Source organism: Taudactylus pleione, unplaced genomic scaffold (genome assembly GCF_031769625.1).
Source record: "Taudactylus pleione unplaced genomic scaffold, aTauple2 ptg000100l, whole genome shotgun sequence".
NCBI classification, from domain to species: Eukaryota; Metazoa; Chordata; class Amphibia; order Anura; family Myobatrachidae; genus Taudactylus; species Taudactylus pleione.
This window is the reverse complement of record NW_028284502.1, coordinates 6,613,904-6,629,377: the sequence shown is the minus strand read 5'-3', so window position 1 is coordinate 6,629,377 and position 15,474 is coordinate 6,613,904. Positions and strand designations below refer to the sequence as shown.

General features: G+C 34.1%; 5 non-coding genes across 5 annotated transcripts; all 5 read right to left on the bottom strand.

Moving 5' to 3' along the window:
- Nucleotides 1-4,522: 4,522 nt before the first annotated feature.
- On the bottom strand, nucleotides 4,523-4,596 carry TRNAT-UGU (transfer RNA threonine (anticodon UGU)). Its single transcript has one exon. It is a non-coding gene; the product is annotated as a tRNA-Thr (tRNA).
- An 854-nt stretch (nucleotides 4,597-5,450) lies between these two features.
- On the bottom strand, nucleotides 5,451-5,524 carry TRNAT-AGU (transfer RNA threonine (anticodon AGU)). Its single transcript has one exon. It is a non-coding gene; the product is annotated as a tRNA-Thr (tRNA).
- Nucleotides 5,525-7,639: 2,115 nt separating this feature from the next.
- TRNAT-AGU (transfer RNA threonine (anticodon AGU)) lies at nucleotides 7,640-7,714 on the bottom strand. Its single transcript has one exon. It is a non-coding gene; the product is annotated as a tRNA-Thr (tRNA).
- A 1,405-nt stretch (nucleotides 7,715-9,119) lies between these two features.
- On the bottom strand, nucleotides 9,120-9,194 carry TRNAT-AGU (transfer RNA threonine (anticodon AGU)). Its single transcript has one exon. It is a non-coding gene; the product is annotated as a tRNA-Thr (tRNA).
- A 2,873-nt stretch (nucleotides 9,195-12,067) lies between these two features.
- On the bottom strand, nucleotides 12,068-12,141 carry TRNAT-UGU (transfer RNA threonine (anticodon UGU)). The gene has a single exon. It is a non-coding gene; the product is annotated as a tRNA-Thr (tRNA).
- Nucleotides 12,142-15,474: the final 3,333 nt, after the last annotated feature.

The window sequence follows — 15,474 nt, the reverse complement described above, 5'->3', positions numbered from 1 at the left end:
TAGGAATGAATTGGGTGAATGTCTTACCCAAGTCTTGCATAGCATCCGGGTTATTCCCAGGTCTCCATAAAGTTAGTCTCCATATAAGCTATTGTTCAGGAAATGCCAAAATTTAATTTTAGGTCCAGAGGACAACCATGATACACTACTACTACTGTTAGTCAAGCAGGTTTTAATGATACAGCAGAGCATTGTCTCCTCGAAGGTCACAGCCGGCCATGATGTGATGCCTGGTGAGTGTGTGTATAGTAAATAAATTTTCTATGTTCAGGTCAGGATCATGTATAGATCATACCAGGTGCTCCTAACCACCTTCACTGCAGTAAAGGTGGCTGAGAAGCCTACCTGGATCCATGCTTCATAGTGTAATAGAGTAGCTGACCCGGCATCTTCCAGCTCTCGAGCAAGAGGTGCCTATGAGGAGGTTGATCTGCCCCCAGCTGTGGAGGCACTGTTCAAACAGTAAATAAGGAAATAGCTTGGAATGGTAAGGGGGTTATAGAGGAGAGTGGGGCAGGTGAGGCTGTCCTGCTCAACCCAAACCCACAAATAAGAAGGAGGATAATAAATCTTTAGAACTTACAATGCTTCTAATAAAGTTGATTTTGGAAAAATTAATAGTAGGAATTTTAACTTTCCAACTGGCTGGAGATCTGGAGTCGAGTGCTGTGGTATGCAGGCAGCAACACCCATCTATGGTTCCTATGCGATTGTTGACACTGCCCATTACCTCATTATCATGAAATAAAAGAATAATAATACATGGCATAATCCTTACGGGTGCCAGTTGTTATCTGAAGTTCCCTACTGTATATGTAAATATTGAATTAAACTGTATCACTCCCATAGTTTCTTATGTAAATAGAAGAAACCATTATGATAGTTAGAGATGGTAAATTTAAACCTATACAGATAATTCTGAAAGTTTTCATGTAACAAAATATTAAATATAACCACAGCCAGAAACATGGTTGGAATATTACTGAGAGGCCTCTATGTCGGCCTTTGGGAAATACTGATAATTGTATAGAGGAGGTCCAAGTTAACTTCATATATTTTACAGATATTTACCAATGGGTATATTTTGGGTATGTGGGAATAGTGCTTATTCTTACTTTCCATCAAATTCTTCTGGGGTGTGCTATCTAGGACAACTGACATTTCTTGCAACTCACATCAACATAACCACTTTATTGTCCTCAACAAGAGGGAAAAGGTCACTACCTCCAGATTGTAAGTCACATTTGCCTCTGCTATCTGATGCACAATATAAAGCTTTGGGTTTCTATTTATTGGGGGTCCCAGGATCCCAAGGTCATAAATAGTATTGCTTGTGGAATGGCTAAAATTATAAATGCCACTAGCACTGCTATTTCTCTGATCAATCATGAATTAAGAGAGGTCAGAGATGGAATGTTAGAAAACAGAGTAGCCATAGATTACTTGTTACTAAATGCAGGTAGTGGATGTGAACATTTCAAAGGCATGTGCTGTTTTAATATTTTGGATAATTATAATCCCATTGAGAAGAAAATAAAACAGTTACAAGACATACAAGAAAGCATGCACCAATATCAAGGCTTGGATGCTTTCGGATGGATAGAAAAAGGTATAACTAATTGGTTTATGCAAATATTGCATTTTGGGTTTGTTAACAATTGCTATAGTATACATATGTATAAAGTGTTTTCCCACAATGATACATGGATTCAAGAACTTGTGTACCCCAAAACCAGGATCCTCAGCTACCTATCTCATGACCACAAAGCCTGTTCTGTATGTACCCGCAATATAAACTTAGCTTATACATATTACTTTTCCCAAAAAAAATTTCTGCTTAAATACTTACATGCACACAAACCAGCTGCTGAAATATATATGGTAACAAGGCTTGTGCCTCAATCCAATGAAAGACTGAATAATCTCTTTTACTGTCGCAAAATCTCCAGGATTTCACTAACTCTGGTGGGGGTGGTGAGCTCCACACCATTACCAATAGTCCTGCATGACAAACCAGAGCATGTACTATTTCCTTATATACTTATTTCCTTTTCCTATCTCACCTAGAAATAAATTTAAAACGGTGTAATTAGCACCATTTTGTTAAGGTATTTTAGGTGTTAATTGGCAGTAACAAGCGGTGGAATTCTTGATGTTAAATAAAATGTCAGAATTCCCTGCATTAAAGAAATGATTAAGGTTTTATTCTTATATGTGTGTTTGAAGCTTTTACAGTGATTCAGATGGATATGGGTTAAATTGTCTTTTATAATCAGAAAATAAGTCATAAAACTGTCTTTTACTGTGGACTACGTGATATGTGAAGTTGGACGCTTGTCAGACTGTGGCATGATACTTTTGAGCCTATTTTAATGTTTGCTTGAAGAGATAACCCCAACCTTTCGAGAAGATTTCATCTAAGATGTCATGATGACCAGGGCATAAGATGTCAGAGATTACAGACTCATCATCTGATATTAATTACTTATTCACTAAGAAACCCAACCCCCATTACATGCATTATTGTATATTGTCACAACCCTTTCTCTATGCATCAACTAATCAAATATCTCGATTGTACTATACATGTAAACACCCTCTTGTTAATGATTTTGTAAATTATGCCACTGTTGTGTATAAAATCCCTTGTTTGTTTGTACATTACCAGAGGGATCTGACTGATACTTCATGTATGCTATGCTCCACGTTACTCTGCGCAGAATAGTGGAGGTACTGCTTTAATAAAACCTATATCTGTTTTATCGCAAACTGACGGTCTATGAATTATAACTTTATCACACCACATGGAAAGAAGCCTTTATACATGCTATTTTCTGGAAATTTCTGATGTTTACCTTAGCATCATTTTAACGCTAAAAAATAGCTTAGATTCAAGAAATTAAATATTGCAATATTTTCTGCTTGTCTGATATAGACTTTATCTAGAAACATAGAACATTGCCCACCAAGTAAGCCAGAAAGAAGGCTGCTAAAGTTTCATATTCATATTTTCATGAATCAACAACAAACTACATAATAAGGTGATGAAAATTAACCAAACAATAGGCACTGCTGAGTTTCGAACCTCCAGTTTACTAGACAGGCACTTAAACCAGCTAAGCCACAGCACCACCTGCTCTAAAGTGTTCATATAATGAATAATGATATATCTCATGTATGTTTTATGGTAACATTTTTGAGATCCTTAAAAATATTGATGCTTAATCGATTCTTTAAAAGGTAAAATTAAAGAATAAAACTACAGTATATGTTTTCTTTTCTACATTCATTTAAAAATTATAGGACTGTCTTTCTTAAAATGTTTTGGCAAAGTCACTCTCTTAACTTCATTTTTTGTAGCAGTTATTATAGCATTCTCTTTAAAAGCATCCTACATTGGAATAATGTTTGCTTTTTTATGATACACAAACAGAAAAAATAAACTCGTAATTCAAATGAAGATCTCTATCTTCTAAATATAGATCTAATGTTAGCTTTTTATCTTGAAGCTTGTTCAAGAGACTTGAAGCTTTTTTTCTGGAAATACTTTCCTAAAAGAATTTTGTAAATGTTATGGAACTAAGGGCCTGATTCAGACCCACTCGCGAGCGGCTGTCCGCTCGCAAGTGGGTCGATGGTCTGCACTGAGCATGCGCACGAAGGAGGGAGCTCCGTTGTGCGCATGCACCAGACGCGACGAGCGAAGGACTTTCCTTCGCTCGTTGTGTCTGATCAAAGGGGGCATGCTGTCGATGTTGATTGACAGCACGCCCCCTTTGGTGGGCGTGCCAGGGGCGTGCCTCCCTGATGGGGGCATTCCCAAGGGAACGCCTACCATCAGAAGCCGGCCAACTGACATCACTAGTGATGTCAGTGGGAGCGATTTTGGCTCTGATAGAGCCAAAATCACTCCGGGCCTTACGGTTGAAAACCTCAACCACAGGCTCTGGCTCGCAGTGGCGATGGTCACGATGGTCAAGACCATCGCGGCCATCAAACTGCACGCTCATATAGGCTGTGGGTGGTGACCCACAGCTATACGAGCGTCCAGGAGGACGCTCCATAATTATGGAGGGCGGCCCTCATTCAGAGCGTGCGCTCTGCTCAGAGCGTACGGCTCTGAATGAGGGCCTACATTTTAATTTTTAATCATTCTCCTAGCCCCTAAGACTAAAGTGACTCCCAAATTATCTTGGTAAACTTACTTTGCTTTAGATATTTTAACACTTCATATGGACTTCTCCTTTGACTAAACTCCATTATTATTCTGGTGGTTGTTTAAAATGAATGCAAAGAATTTTCTAAAAAACTCTCATGTTTAACTTAGCATAAGTTTAATTCAACTAAATGGCTTATATTAAAAGAGGAACATGTTTTGTTGTCTTCTGATATGGACTGCATCTACAAATGTACTGTATTGCTGACAAAGTGAACTGGGGTGAAAGCTGCTCAAGGAATCCCATGTCATATTTTTTTGTGCATCAACAACACACTACATGCTAAGATATGACAAACAAATAGAAGGTACAGCTGAGGTTCAAACTCAGGATCTCCTGTTTACAAGACAGGAACTTTAACCAACTAAGCCACAGCACCATACGAAAGTCCCCTGTTTAATATCGAAAAACAATATATGTAAAGTATAATTTTGGGTAAATGTTTTGAAATGCTTTTTGAGACATGTATTTTAACAAAGTTTAAAACGGTTGGTAATTTTGAATGAATAAGTGACTAAATAAATATGTTTTTATTCTCTCCTTTCTTTTGTGAAATACAGGCCCTTATTTCTTACAATGTATTGCAAAGTGACTTTCTAGTATACCATTTTGTAGCAGTTATTATGGATTTCTCTTTAATGGAATCCTACATGAGAAATAGTGCCAGTTTTTTCTGATGCTCACATAGTAAAAACATGAAGTAAAATTAAAAAGTATCTTAAAAAGATAGAACAATTTTTAGCATTTTATCTTTAAGCTTTTTCAAGAAAAGCAAAGCAGTTTTGGAAACACTTTGTTAACACAATTTTGGATGTTATGGAACTAAATATTGTTTCATTTTCAATTGTTCTCCCAGCTGTTATGATAAAAATTACTCTTTCTCTATTTATCTTAGAAAATGTACTTGTAACTGACATTTTAGAAGATTCCCTGCGTTATTCTCCTTTGATAGCAAACCATATTCATCATGGAGCTTGCTCAAGCATAATAAAAGCTATTTTCTGGAAATTTCTGATGTTTACCTTAGCATCAGTTTATTTTTAAAAAAATAGCTTATACTCAAGAATGGGAATATAGCATTATTTTGTGTTTTTCTGATATGGACTTTTTCTAGAAATGTAGTACATAGTTCATCAAGTAAGCCTGGGTGAAAGCTAGTACAGTTGTCACATCTCATATTGAAATGAATCAACAAAAAACTACATACTTAGTAGATGAAAATGAATCAAACAAAGGAACTGCTGAGATTTGAACTCAGGATCTCCTGTTTACTAGACAGGCGCTTTAACCAACTAAGCCACAGCACCACCTGGAAGCAAGTTTTTTTACATGCTATTTTATGGAAATATCTGATGTTTACATTAGCATCATTTTAATGCTAAAATATAGCTTATATTCAAGAAAGGAAACATTGCATTATTTTGTGTTTGTCAGATATAGACTTTATCTGGAAACATAGAACATTGTCCACCAAATAAGCCAGAAAGAAGGCTGCTAAAGATTTCAAATCTCATATTGTCATGAATCAACAACAAACTACATAATAAGGTGATGAAAATTAACCAAACAAAAGGCACTGCCAAGATTCAAATGCGTAATCTCCTGTTTACTAGCTAGGAGCTTTAACCAGCTAAACCACAGCACCACCTGCTCCAAAGTGTCATATAATGAAAAATTATATATCTCATGTATGTTTTATGGTCAAATTTTTTGAGATCCTTAAAAAGACCGATGCTTAATCGATTCTTTAAAAGGTAAAAATAAAGAAAAAAAATACAGTATATGTTTTCTTCTCTACATTCATTTAAAAATTATAGGACTGTTTTTCTTAAAATGGTTTGGCAAAGTCACTCTCTTATATTATTTTTTTGTAGCAGTTATTATAGCATTCTCTTTAAAAGCATCCTACAATGGATTAATGTTTGCTTTTTTATGATACACAAACAGAAAAAATAAACTTGTAATTCAAATGAAGATCTCTATCTTCTAAATATAGATCTAATGTTAGCTTTTATTATTGAAGCTTGTTCAAGAGACTTGAAGCTTTTATTTCAGGAAATACTTTCTTAACAGAATTTTGCAAATGTTATGGAACTAAATATTGATTCATTTTTAAATAATTCTCCTAGCCTCTAGGACTAAAATGACTCTTTCCCAAATTACCTTGGTAAACATACTTTGCTTTAGATATTTTCACACTTCCTATGGACTTCTCCTTTGACTAAACTCCATTATTATTCTGGAGGTTGTTTAAACAGAATGCAAAGTATTTTCTGGAAAACTCTCATGTCTAACTTAGCATACATTTAATTCAACTATATGGCTTATATCAAAACAGGAACATGTTTTGTTGTCTTCTAATATGGACTGCGTCTAGAAATGAACTGTATTGCTGACCAAGTGAACTGGGGTGAAAGTTGCTCAAGGAATCACATGTCTTATTTCTTGAGCATCAACAATACACTACATGCTAAGATATGACAAGCAAATAAAAGGTACTGCTGAGATTTGAACTCAGGATCTTCTGTTTATGAGACAGGCACTTTAACCAACTAGGCCACAGTACCATATAGAAGCCCGTGTTTAATATTGAAAAACAATATATGTAAAGTATAATTTTTTGTAAAAATATTTGAAATGCTTTTGAGACATGTATTTTATCAAAGTTTAAAATGGTTGGTAATTTTGAATGAATAAGTGACTAAATAAATATGTTTTTATTCTCTCCTTTCTTTTGTGAAATACAATTCCCTTATTTCTTACAATGTATTGCCAAGTGACTTTCTAGTATACTATTTTCTAGCAGTTATTATGGATTTCTCTTTAATGGAATCCTACATGAGAATTAGTGCCAGTATTTTCTGATGCTCACATAGTAAAAACATGAAGTAAAATTAAAAAGTATCTTAAAAAGATAGAACAATTTTTAGCATTTTATCTTTAAGCTTTTTCAAGAAAAGCAAAGCAGTTTTGGAAACACTTTGTTAACACAATTTTGGATGTTATGGAACTAAATATTATTTTATTTTCAATTGTTCTCCCAGCTGTTATGTTAAAAATTACTCTTTCTCTATTTATCTTAGAAAATGTACTTGTAACTGACATTTTATAAAATTCCCTGCGTTATTCTCCTTTGACTGCACACCATATTCATCATGGAGATTGCTCAAGCATAATAAATGCTATTTTCTGGAAATTTCTGATGTTTACCTTAGCATCAGTTTATTTTTAAAAAAAATAGCTTATACTCAAGAATGGGAATATAGCATTATTTTATGTTTTTCTGATATGGACTTTTTCTAGAAATGTAGTACATTGTTCATCAAGTAAGCCTGGGTGAAAGCTACTACAGTTGTCATGTCTCATATTAAAATGAATCAACAAAACACTACATACTTAGTAGATGAAAATGAATCAAACAAAGGCACTGCTGAGATTTGAACTCAGGATCTCCTGTTTACTAGACAGGAGCTTTAACCAACTACAGCCACAGCACCACATGGAAAGAAGTATTTTCATTTGCTATTTTATGGAAATATCTGATGTTTACCTTAGCATCATTTTAATGCTAAAATAAAGCTTATATTCAAGAAAGGAAACATTGCATTATTTTGTATTTGTCAGATATAGACTTTATCTAGAAACATAGAACATTGTCCACCAAGTAAGCCAGAAAGAAGGCTGCTAAAGTTTTCACATCTCACATTGTCATGAATCAACAACAAACTACATAATAAGGTGATGAAAATTAACCAAACAAAAGGCACTGCCAAGATTCAAATGCAGGATCTCCTGTTTACTAGACAGGCGCTTTAACCAGTTAAGCCACAGCACCACCTGCTCCAAAGTGCCATATAATGAAAAATTATATATCTCATGTATGTTTTATGGTCACATTTTTTGAGATCCTTAAAAAGACCGATGCTTAATCGATTCTTTAAAAGGTAAAAATAAAGAAACAAAATACAGTATATGTTTTCTTCTCTACATTCATTTAAAAATTATAGGACTGTTTTTCTTAAAATGGTTTGGCAAAGTCACTCTCTTATATTAATTTTTTGTAGCAGTTATTATAGCATTCTCTTTAAAAGCATCCTACAATGGAAAAATATTTGAAATGCTTTTTGAGACATGTGTTTTATCAAAGTTTAAAATGGTTGGTAATTTTGAATGAATAAGTGACTAAATAAATATGTTTTTATTCTCTCCTTTCTTTTGTGAAATACAATTCCCATATTTCTTACAATGTATTGCCAAGTGACTTTCTAGTATACTATTTTCTAGCAGTTATTATGGATTTCTCTTTAATGGAATCCTACATGAGAATTAGTGCCAGTATTTTCTGATGCTCACATAGTAAAAACATGAAGTAAAATTAAAAAGTATCTTAAAAAGATAGAACAATTTTTAGCATTTTATCTTTAAGCTTTTTCAAGAAAAGCAAAGCAGTTTTGGAAACACTTTGTTAACACAATTTTGGATGTTATGGAACTAAATATTATTTTATTTTCAATTGTTCTCCCAGCTGTTATGTTAAAAATTACTCTTTCTCTATTTATCTTAGAAAATGTACTTGTAACTGACATTTTATAAAATTCCCTGCGTTATTCTCCTTTGACTGCACACAATATTCATCATGGAGATTGCTCAAGCATAATTATTGCTATTTTCTGGAAATTTCTGATGTTTACCTTAGCATCAGTTTATTTTTTAAAAAATAGCTTATACTCAAGAATGGGAATATAGCATTATTTTATGTTTTTCTGATATGGACTTTTCCTAGAAATGTAGTACATTGTTCATCAAGTAAGCCTGGGTGAAAGCTACTACAGTTGTCACGTCTCATATTAAAATGAATCAACAAAAAACTACATACTTAGTAGATGAAAATGAATCAAACAAAGGCACTGCTGAGATTTGAACTCAGGATATCCTGTTTACTAGACAAGAGCTTTAACCAACTACAGCCACAGTACCACATGGAAAGAAATATTTTTATATGCTATTTTATGGAAATATCTGATGTTTACCTTAGCATCATTTTAATGCTAAAATAAAGCTTATATTCAAGAAAGGAAACATTGCATTATTTTGTATTTGTCAGATATAGACTTTATCTAGAAACATAGAACATTGTCCACCAAGTAAGCCAGAAAGAAGGCTGCTAAAGTTTTCACATCTCATATTTTCATGAATCAACAACAAACTACATAATAAGGTGATGAAAATTAACCAAACAAAAGGCACTGCCAAGATTCAAATGCAGGATCTCCTGTTTACTAGACAGGCGCTTTAACCAGCTAAGCCACAGCACCACCTGCTCCAAAGTGCCATATAATGAAAAATTATATATCTCATGTATGTTTTATGGTCAAATTTTTTGAGATCCTTAAAAAGACTGATGCTTAATCGATTCTTTAAAAGGTAAAAATAAAGAAACAAAACACAGTATATGTTTTCTTCTCTACATTCATTTAAAAATTATAGGACTGTTTTTCTTAAAATGGTTTGGCAAAGTCACTCTCTTATATTAATTTTTTGTAGCAGTTATTATAGCATTCTCTTTAAAAGCATCCTACAATGGAAAAATATTTGAAATGCTTTTTGAGACATGTATTTTATCAAAGTTTAAAATGGTTGGTAATTTTGAATGAATAAGTGACTAAATAAATATGTTTTTATTCTCTCCTTTCTTTTGTGAAATACAATTCCCATATTTCTTACAATGTATTGCCAAGTGACTTTCTAGTATACTATTTTCTAGCAGTTATTATGGATTTCTCTTTAATGGAATCCTACATGAGAATTAGTGCCAGTATTTTCTGATGCTCACATAGTAAAAACATGAAGTAAAATTAAAAAGTATCTTAAAAAGATAGAACAATTTTTAGCATTTTATCTTTAAGCTTTTTCAAGAAAAGCAAAGCAGTTTTGGAAACACTTTGTTAACACAATTTTGGATGTTATGGAACTAAATATTATTTTATTTTCAATTGTTCTCCCAGCTGTTATGTTAAAAATTACTCTTTCTCTATTTATCTTAGAAAATGTACTTGTAACTGACATTTTATAAAATTCCCTGCGTTATTCTCCTTTGACTGCACACCATATTCATCATGGAGATTGCTCAAGCATAATAAATGCTATTTTCTGGAAATTTCTGATGTTTACCTTAGCATCAGTTTATTTTTATAAAAATAGCTTATACTCAAGAATGGGAATATTGCAATATTTTCTGCTTGTCTGATATAGACTTTATCTAGAAACATAGAACATTGCCCACCAAGTAAGCCAGAAAGAAGGCTGCTAAAGTTTCATATTCATATTTTCATGAATCAACAACAAACTACATAATAAGGTGATGAAAATTAACCAAACAATAGGCACTGCTGAGTTTCGAACTCAGGATCTCCAGTTTACTAGAGAGGCACTTAAACCAGCTAAGCCACAGCACCACCTGCTCTAAAGTGTTCATATAATGAATAATGATATATCTCATGTATGTTTTATGGTAACATTTTTGAGATCCTTAAAAATATTGATGCTTAATCGATTCTTTAAAAGGTAATATTAAAGAATAAAACTACAGTATATGTTTTCTTCTCTACATTCATTTAAAAATTATAGGACTGTCTTTCTTAAAATGTTTTGGCAAAGTCACTCTCTTAACTTCATTTTTTGTAGCAGTTATTATAGCATTCTCTTTAAAAGCATCCTACATTGGAATAATGTTTGATTTTTTATGATACACAAACAGAAAAAATAAACTCGTAATTCAAATGAAGATCTCTATCTTCTAAATATAGATCTAATGTTAGCTTTTTATCTTGAAGCTTGTTCAAGAGACTTGAAGCTTTTTTTCTGGAAATACTTTCCTAAAAGAATTTTGTAAATGTTATGGAACTAAGGGCCTGATTCAGACCCACTCGCGAGCGGCTGTCCGCTCGCAAGTGGGTCGATGGTCTGCACTGAGCATGCGCACGACGGAGGGAGCTCCGTTGTGCGCATGCACCAGACGCGACGAGCGAAGGACTTTCCTTCGCTCGTTGTGTCTGATCAAAGGGGGCATGCTGTTGATGTTGATTGACAGCACGCCCCCTTTGGTGGGTGTGCCAGGGGCGTGCCTCCCTGATGGGGGCATTCCCAAGGGAACGCCTACCATCAGAAGCCGGCCAACTGACATCACTAGTGATGTCAGTGGGAGCGATTTTGGCTCTGATAGAGCCAAAATCACTCCAGGCCTTACGGTTGAAAACCTCAACCACAGGCTCTGGCTCGCAGTGGCGATGGTCACGATGGTCAAGACCATCGCGGCCATCAAACTGCACGCTCGTATAGGCTGTGGGTGGTGACCCACAGCTATACGAGCGTCCAGGAGGATGCTCCATAATTATGGAGGGCGGCCCTCATTCAGAGCGTGCGCTCTGCTCAGAGCGTACGGCTCTGAATGAGGGCTTACATTTTAATTTTTAATCATTCTCCTAGCCCCTAAGACTAAAGTGACTCTTTCCCAAATTATCTTGGTAAACTTACTTTGCTTTAGATATTTTAACACTTCATATGGACTTCTCCTTTGACTAAACTCCATTATTATTCTGGTGGTTGTTTAAAATGAATGCAAAGAATTTTCTAAAAAACTCTCATGTTTAACTTAGCATAAGTTTAATTCAACTAAATGGCTTATATTAAAAGAGGAACATGTTTTGTTGTCTTCTGATATGGACTGCATCTACAAATGTACTGTATTGCTGACAAAGTGAACTGGGGTGAAAGCTGCTCAAGGAATCCCATGTCATATTTTTTTGTGCATCAACAACACACTACATGCTAAGATATGACAAACAAATAGAAGGTACAGCTGAGGTTCAAACTCAGGATCTCCTGTTTACAAGACAGGAACTTTAACCAACTAAGCCACAGCACCTTACGAAAGTCCCCTGTTTAATATCGAAAAACAATATATGTAAAGTATAATTTTGGGTAAATGTTTTGAAATGCTTTTTGAGACATGTATTTTAACAAAGTTTAAAACGGTTGGTAATTTTGAATGAATAAGTGACTAAATAAATATGTTTTTATTCTCTCCTTTCTTTTGTGAAATACAGGCCCTTATTTCTTACAATGTATTGCAAAGTGACTTTCTAGTATACCATTTTGTAGCAGTTATTATGGATTTCTCTTTAATGGAATCCTACATGAGAAATAGTGCCAGTTTTTTCTGATGCTCACATAGTAAAAACATGAAGTAAAATTAAAAAGTATCTTAAAAAGATAGAACAATTTTTAGCATTTTATCTTTAAGCTTTTTCAAGAAAAGCAAAGCAGTTTTGGAAACACTTTGTTAACACAATTTTGGATGTTATGGAACTAAATATTGTTTAATTTTCAATTGTTCTCCCAGCTGTTATGATAAAAATTACTCTTTCTCTATTTATCTTAGAAAATGTACTTGTAACTGACATTTTATAAGATTCCCTGCGTTATTCTCCTTTGATAGCAAACCATATTCATCATGGAGCTTGCTCAAGCATAATAAAAGCTATTTTCTGGAAATTTCTGATGTTTACCTTAGCATCAGTTTATTTTTAAAAAAATAGCTTATACTCAAGAATGGGAATATAGCATTATTTTGTGTTTTTCTGATATGGACTTTTTCTAGAAATGTAGTACATAGTTCATCAAGTAAGCCTGGGTGAAAGCTACTACAGTTGTCACATCTCATATTGAAATGAATCAACAAAAAACTACTTATTAAGTAGATGAAAATGAATCAAACAAAGGCACTGCTGAGATTTGAACTCAGGATATCCTGTTTACTTGAAAAAAGCTTTAACCAACTACAGCCACAGTACCACATGGAAAGAAATATTTTTATATGCTATTTTACGGAAATATCTGATGTTTACCTTAGCATCATTTTAATGCTAAAATAAAGCTTATATTCAAGAAAGGAAACATTGCATTATTTTGTATTTGTCAGATATAGACTTTATCTAGAAACATAGAACATTGTCCACCAAGTAAGCCAGAAAGAAGGCTGCTAAAGTTTTCACATCTCATATTTTCATGAATCAACAACAAACTACATAATAAGGTGATGAAAATTAACCAAACAAAAGGCACTGCCAAGATTCAAATGCAGGATCTCCTGTTTACTAGACAGGCGCTTTAACCAGCTAAGCCACAGCACCACCTGCTCCAAAGTGCCATATAATGAAAAATTATATATCTCATGTAAGTTTTATGGTCAAATTTTTTGAGATCCTTAAAAAGACCGATGCTTAATCGATTCTTTAAAAGGTAAAAATAAAGAAACAAAACACAGTATATGTTTTCTTCTCTACATTCATTTAAAAATTATAGGACTGTTTTTCTTAAAATAGTTTGGCAAAGTCACTCTCTTATATTAATTTTTTGTAGCAGTTATTATAGCATTCTCTTTAAAAGCATCCTACAATGGAAAAATATTTGAAATGCTTTTTGAGACATGTATTTTATCAAAGTTTAAAATGGTTGGTAATTTTGAATGAATAAGTGACTAAATAAATATGTTTTTATTCTCTCCTTTCTTTTGTGAAATACAATTCCCATATTTCTTACAATGTATTGCCAAGTGACTTTCTAGTATACTATTTTCTAGCAGTTATTATGGATTTCTCTTTAATGGAATCCTACATGAGAATTAGTGCCAGTATTTTCTGATGCTCACATAGTAAAAACATGAAGTAAAATTAAAAAGTATCTTAAAAAGATAGAACAATTTTTAGCATTTTATCTTTAAGCTTTTTCAAGAAAAGCAAAGCAGTTTTGGAAACACTTTGTTAACACAATTTTGGATGTTATGGAACTAAATATTATTTTATTTTCAATTGTTCTCCCAGCTGTTATGTTAAAAATTACTCTTTCTCTATTTATCTTAGAAAATGTACTTGTAACTGACATTTTATAAAATTCCCTGCGTTATTCTCCTTTGACTGCACACCATATTCATCATGGAGATTGCTCAAGCATAATAAATGCTATTTTCTGGAAATTTCTGATGTTTACCTTAGCATCAGTTTATTTTTATAAAAATAGCTTATACTCAAGAATGGGAATATTGCAATATTTTCTGCTTGTCTGATATAGACTTTATCTAGAAACATAGAACATTGCCCACCAAGTAAGCCAGAAAGAAGGCTGCTAAAGTTTCATATTCATATTTTCATGAATCAACAACAAACTACATAATAAGGTGATGAAAATTAACCAAACAATAGGCACTGCTGAGTTTTGAACTCAGGATCTCCAGTTTACTAGAGAGGCACTTAAACCAGCTAAGCCACAGCACCACCTGCTCTAAAGTGTTCATATAATGAATAATGATATATCTCATGTATGTTTTATGGTAACATTTTTGAGATCCTTAAAAATATTGATGCTTAATCGATTCTTTAAAAGGTAATATTAAAGAATAAAACTACAGTATATGTTTTCTTCTCTACATTCATTTAAAAATTATAGGACTGTCTTTCTTAAAATGTTTTGGCAAAGTCACTCTCTTAACTTAATTTTTTGTAGCAGTTATTATAGCATTCTCTTTAAAAGCATCCTACATTGGAATAATGTTTGATTTTTTATGATACACAAACAGAAAAAATAAACTCGTAATTCAAATGAAGATCTCTATCTTCTAAATATAGATCTAATGTTAGCTTTTTATCTTGAAGCTTGTTCAAGAGACTTGAAGCTTTTTTTCTGGAAATACTTTCCTAAAAGAATTTTGTAAATGTTATGGAACTAAGGGCCTGATTCAGACCCACTCGCGAGCGGCTGTCTGCTCGCAAGTGGGTCGATGGTCTGCACTGAGCATGCGCACGACGGAGGGAGCTCCGTTGTGCGCATGCACCAGACGCGACGAGCGAAGGACTTTCCTTCGCTCGTTGTGTCTGATCAAAGGGGGCATGCTGTCGATGTTGATTGACAGCACGCCCCCTTTGGTGGGTGTGCCAGGGGCGTGCCTCCCTGATGGGGGCATTCCCAAGGGAACGCCTACCATCAGAAGCCGGCCAACTGACATCACTAGTGATGTCAGTGGGAGCGATTTTGGCTCTGATAGAGCCAAAATCACTCCAGGCCTTACGGTTGAAAACCTCAACCACAGGCTCTGGCTCGCAGTGGCGATGGTCACGATGGTCAAGACCATCGCGGCCATCAAACTGCACGCTCGTATAGGCTGTGGGTGGTGACCCACAGCTATACGAGCGTCCAGGAGGAT